Here is a 6,426-nt window from a genome sequence, read left to right on the forward strand (position 1 = left end):
AAATCCATATTTGTTCCCATTTAAGAAAAAAAAAAAGGCAACCCAGTAGAGCATGGAAATTATCAATGTTATTAATATCACATGCAAACAAGATCCTTCTGAAAATGATCCCAAAACGACAAAAACAGCACCTCAAGAGACAACTGTCAGATGTGCAGGCTGGGTTTAGAAGAGGGTATGTTATTATAGCTGATGTTAGAAGGATCTTAGCTGAAAGCAGAGAGAACTAGAGGAATCTCTGAAAGCAGAGAGTACTAGAAGAATGCCCAACTGTGTTTTATTGACTATGAAAAGGCATTTGGCTGTATGGTTCACAACAAATTGTAAATAACTCTGAAAAGAATGGGAATTCCAGACATTTGATTATGTTTCTGAGAAACCTGTGCTTGGACCAGGAGACAGTCGTCAGAACAGATCAAGGAAACACTGCATGGTTCAAAATCAGAAAAGGTGTATGCCAGAGATGCATCATATCTCCATACCTCCTCAATCTATATGTGGAAGAGATCATCTGGGAGGTTGCCACAACAACAAACAAGTTTGTCCTTGAGAGGGTGAAACCAGCTTGCTCCTTGGAGGCAAAGAATTTGAAGCTCCATCTCACATGCTTTAATCATGTTGCCAAGAGGAAACAGTCCTTGGAGAAGGACATTATACTTGGAAGTATAGAGGGTCAGAACAAGGGAGGAAGACCTGGGTAATATTGATTGACATGGTGATTAAGACAATGGGGTCATTGTGTCAGAGATGGCTTGGATGACTCAGAATAGGGCAAGGTTCAGAGTTATTGTTTACAGAGCACTATGAGTTGTAGTCAATTAGACAGCACATGACAGCATTCGTCTCTTTCAGGAGATATTTGTATGATAACAGAAAATTCTTAATAGTATATTACTCCAAAGAGAGGAATCATTCTAGTTGAGAGATTTGAAAAACTTGGGAGTAGGTAGGGCGCACAATGGGCAATGGCCAGCTCTACCCTAACCTTTGCCACCAGCTGCAGCCTGTGTTTCTTTGCTCTTTCTCATTACATCCAGCCTACTCCTTTTGCTGATCCCTCCTCAAACTTCCTGTTTTCTACATGTCTTCCTCTGATTTTCTTTTCATTTATTTGTCTGGCTTTGTGATATGACTTTCACCTTTTATCTCATTTCTCCTCCTTCTGCTGCAATGAGACTATTGACTGTGTGTGAGCTTCTAGTGAAAAGGGCATATTTTAACTTATATTGAATAAAAAAGTCACTATGATCCATTGGAACATTATGCTGGGTCAATACTAATGCCAGTGTGGAAATCTAATCATGAATGCTCCAATGAGAAGAAGGAAATGGCTAATGGCCCCACAGTTCTGCCAAGTCATTACTGCTTTGGGAGACCTCGTGGAAGTCAGACTTTAGTTTCTGGGAAACTCCAGGCCATTAATGTTTCACAGAAGCTATTTAAAGTCTCTCTCCTGTACTTTACAGTGACTAAACTGACTCAGAAGCTCCTAACAATGTCTTCTCAAATTAATTCAAACATTTATTAACTTACAGATTATTTCACTGTAACTTCTGTGACATGACTGCTACCCATCAGTCTGTTTGTCATACTCTAGTATCTTTATGGTGAGGAATATCACTACCAACCCAAAAATAAGTGGTTTGGATCCACAGAATAAAGACAGGCTATCTAGGGCCAGCTGTGAGTTGTTTCCCAGTCAATGGCACAACATCAACAACTTGTGACTTGTGTGTTGCTATGATGCTGGAATCCAGGCAAATGGCATTTCAAATATCAGAGAAATGAACTCTGGTGAACAGTGTTTAGTGGAGTTCCTAGGCAAAGAAGTAGAAGAAAGAAAGATCTAGTGATTTCTGCAAATCAGCCAATGAAAACCCCAAGAATCACACAAAGAAATAACATCCACTATAAGACTGGAGAATGAGTCCTCTAGGTTGGAAACTCAAAACCAAGCCTACTCCCATCAAATTGGTTCTAACTCATAGTCACTCTCCCTTGAGCTTCCAAGACTGTCTTTACAGGAGAACTGTTAGCTTTTCCCTACAGAACAGGGAGTATTAAACCACTGATAGCTAACAAAACAATCCCTTACACACTGCGATGACAAAGCAACTGCTACAATGAACTCTAGCATACCCAATAATCATGTAAATGTCACAGGAACAGGCAACTTCTCACTCTGGTACATATAACTAATATCTCTATGAGTCACAGCCACCTCAATGGTGACTAATAACAGCAAACTATTTTGCAGTGGCACTAGATTCTGGATATACAAAGTAAGGGCTTCAACCTTGACAATGTTTACAATCTTGAGAGACAGGCATTATGTAGATGATTAGAAAACAACGTGAAACTTCAGAGTTAGAGATATGCAGAGGTGTCACGTAGATGTGGCCAGGATCACTTGACTTGCCCTGGGTAGGGTGATGGCCAGACAAGACTTCTGGAAGATGCTACATGAACTGAGCCGAGAACAGACACAGCAATGGGATATTTCTACAGTACCGTGAGGTAGCCTATGTGGTCCACCATTGCCTACCATACTGTCCAGCACACAGAAGCCACCAAAAGATTGTTTTTATCATAGTGGCTTAATATGTGACCATTATTTTCTTCTCCAAATATGTACTTATTGTTTCTTTATTTATTTACTATTATCGTATACACATAACAACATGTGCAATGTTTGAGCAGCTTTTGCATGTACAATTAAATTACATTGCTTACATTCTTCAAGCTGTGAAACCATTTTGACTCTGTTCAAATTCTCGTTATCAATGTAATTTCAGTGCAATCTATGCAAATGAATTAGATGTCCGAATGAACCAGTGACAAGTGACCTGTAAAATGATATTGATGTAGAAGATATATGTCTTTGTGCTCGTGAAAGACAGATTCACTTTCCGGGTTTAAGATGCAGGTTTGAGTATGTGATTTGGTCATTGTTTCTGCATCATATATACAAAAATGATAAGAGAGATTTGTTTTGGTTTTTTAAAGAACAAAGAAGCAGTTCTGTTCTCCAAAACCAGAGGCAGACACTGTGGAACATTATAAGAAAAATGGCCCTGATGTGAGGTTTGATCAGTAAGGCCCTATTTGGGAGTGTTCCACCAGAGAGGGGTAGGAATGCAATGAGGTTGAGACCAAAGCAGAAGGCATCAATTCACACGTGAGCCCAAAATGGACTCTACTGCACCCACTCTGAAAGCTAGAAAATCAGATACTCAGATGATTAGAGAATGTCAGCCACAAGTTCAAGTGCACAATCATGTCACCAGAAATTTAAGAAAGCCAATACTGCTAAAGGGAATCAATGAATTTGACTAGGAGAAAAACTTCTACCAAGGCAACAAAATGAATGTAAAAATTAGAAGATAACTAATAGCCTTGTTGAGACAAAGGAAGATAGCATACCCATGAATATATTTCCTACTCAGCTCTGAAACAAGAACAAGGACAATTAAAAGATATAATTGTTGGGGGCATTTAGTGGATGAGAAAAATGTATTCCATTTAAACTGGAAAAAAATTAGCTCAAATAGGCAAATAGTGAACTAGAAGACCACAGGAGGAATCTTCCTTGAATATACCTTACCCTCCCACCTTTGCCACACTACTGCACCTGTCTTTTTCTGCATTTTGTCTAGCTTAGCTATATGACCCTCCACTTTTATCTCTTTTCTCCTGCTATAGAAACAGAGAATGCTTTAGTATGACGCATCTTTTTCTCTATTGAAGTATTCTAAATTCTTGAAAAGTCATCATTTTTATTTATGATGCAGATTTCGTCTAAGCAAAACTGTTTATGAGCTTTCCAAGCCTATTTTAGCAGGAAAATTTTTATCTAAAGGACATTTTTGTAGCAGTCTGATAAATGTTCTTAAGTGGCAGGCTATTTACTATACTTACCCACTGTTAGCCTATTTAGTATGGGGCTTTGAGAAAGTGATACCTGGATCTAGATCTGTTTCTGTATCATGAACTATTTTTTTAAAAATGAGGAGTGAAAGCAACCAGTTTATTTCTCATGATTCTGTGGACCAGTGATTTGGATCAATCTAAATTGGTGGGAAGTTCTTCTAGTTTTGCCTAAAGTCACTCTCTTAGGCTGAGTTCTTTAGGGAAGCAAAAACAATGAAATGTATCTCTATCTTCTGGTTCTATATTAAGGAAGCAAAAGCAATGAAATGTAGAAAGATTTCAATGAAAAGAAATGGTTTATATGCTCATAGAGGTAAGGCCCAGGTCTGTAAATAAGACCTTAAGAGAGAAGAGTTTAGTGAGGCAGAGTCTAGGTGGTCAGTGGGCAAGCAAGGTCTCAAGCTGCTGGCTTTGGAAGCTGCCAACTTCATAGGCTGACAAGTCCAAAGATCATTGTTGGGAAGTAGGGTGGAAGATGGTTGCCTTTGGATACAGACTAGTACAAAGTGGCCAAATATGGAGGTCAATGGTTTAAGCCTGGAAACCATGAACCATGTAGCCAGGTGTTGATCTGACAAGAGAAGCTCTCTAGCATTTTTTCCAGAAAGTTTAAACATTTTTACCAACTAGGTTACATAAGGCTAATCATATTTTTAGTAGGGAGATCATATCTTTATGTTGTTGGTTACCATAGAGTTGGAACAGACCCATAGCTGACTCTCTAGTAGGTTTTCAGAGGCAGTAAGTCACATGAGATGAGATTGCCCATTTTTCTCCCACAGAACGACTGGTAGATTTGAACTGTGAGTCTTCGAGACAGAGAAGATAAGGCCCACTGGGCTCTCTTCCATCATGTTTGCCCAGTTCTGTTGACTACATTCAGTATGGGAGGGATCCCCCAGGAAAGGAGGGGGATTCATTGGAGGCCACTGTTGAACCACAAAGTCATTTCCTAAAATATTAATTTCACTGCTTAGAGAAGTATTGCAATAGTCTGATTTTATTAGAACAAGACATTTTTCTATAATTTCTTAGAAATTGTCATAAATTATACTCACATATGTAATATTTATAATGTGAATGGCATTCCCTGGGATGATGAACTCTACAAGCTACGCTGTCATGTATGTTGGTCTTTTTATCATTGGATCTAACTTCAGATCCCTCTTTGAACCCTGGCTCCATGTTGATTATACAAGACACTTGATGTTCAGTGGGTTAACATGATTGGATACTAACCAGAACTGTGAAAATTTAAATCCACTCAGAGGTGTTGTGAAGAAAGGCCTCATGATCTACTTTTTTTTTTTTTTTTTTTGCCAGCAAGTCACACGAACCTTAAAAAATTCACAATTAAAAGCCAGTGCAGAGCACAGGTCTATGCAGACACACCTGGAGTTGCCATGAGTCAGTTTACGTGAAGGCACCTGAAAGCCCTGGTGGTAAGTGAGGAACAGGAGTATGGCAATTTGTGACTGTTTTACATGACACTTATTATAAACAAAATAAATTCTTGACTGCCCACCATACGCCAACATTGTACTTGTGCTATACTGCAGATAGACATATACAGTTCAGGGAGTTTCTCTTTATCTAGGATCTTTCTGATAATGAATATGTCATTCTGCCGAGATGACTTCTAGGCTAAGATATATTAAAGGATTAGATAATCTACAATGCAACTAGTATATTTGTGCTGCCAGTGCAAAAGTATACACTTATAATTCACCAAGATTGGCAATGAACTCCTGCGTGATTCACTGCCTCTGAAAACCCACTGAAGGATTAACTCTGGGTCGGTTCTGACTCTATAGAACACAACAGTGACGACAACAAACAACAACTACACAAATAAAGTACAGTAAACCTTTGCAGGTGTTGGGCGATCACTATGCAAATGAGGTGAGTATGGCCTAGCTAAGGACTTGCCAGTTTTGCCAGCCTGCTAGGCTTTACAGGTCCATCACAGAGACTGGAGGGGAAACCTCCCTACTATCAAAAAGAACCAGAATGTCAGTGTATCTTTTGGACCCAGCATTCCTGCACTGAAAACTTTACGGACCCAGAAGACAGAGAAGATAAAACACTGGAGAAGATAAAAGATGACTCAAGCAGCAAGAAACAAGAGACTGTGCAAGTTGGCTGTGTGTAGTTCCAGCATATGTTGCAAGGTAGACTCAGAGAGCCATAGAGCAAGAGAGGTGAGTACTCTCCAGCAGCCAAAATAGCGGCACTTGGTCAACAAGGATCATGTCTGAGGTCAGCCTAAATGAGGGCTGGTGTGTGGGCACAACTAAGGATTGTGACTTGAATGTGAGCATAGCAAAGAAGGAGCTGGTTGAGAAAGGCGCAGGGTTGATGAAAGAGAGGAAGACCTTTAATGGGAAGGATTGACACAGTGTCTGCTGTAGTGGGTTTGAGTGTGTTGGACATTGTGAGGGTGGCACATGATAGGACAGGGTTCAAATACATTCTCATAGGGCTGCTATGAGTCAT

Source organism: Elephantulus edwardii, unplaced genomic scaffold, assembly GCF_000299155.1.
Source record: "Elephantulus edwardii isolate Elephantulus edwardi_28Jun2011 unplaced genomic scaffold, EleEdw1.0 scaffold00060, whole genome shotgun sequence".
NCBI classification, from domain to species: Eukaryota; Metazoa; Chordata; class Mammalia; order Macroscelidea; family Macroscelididae; genus Elephantulus; species Elephantulus edwardii.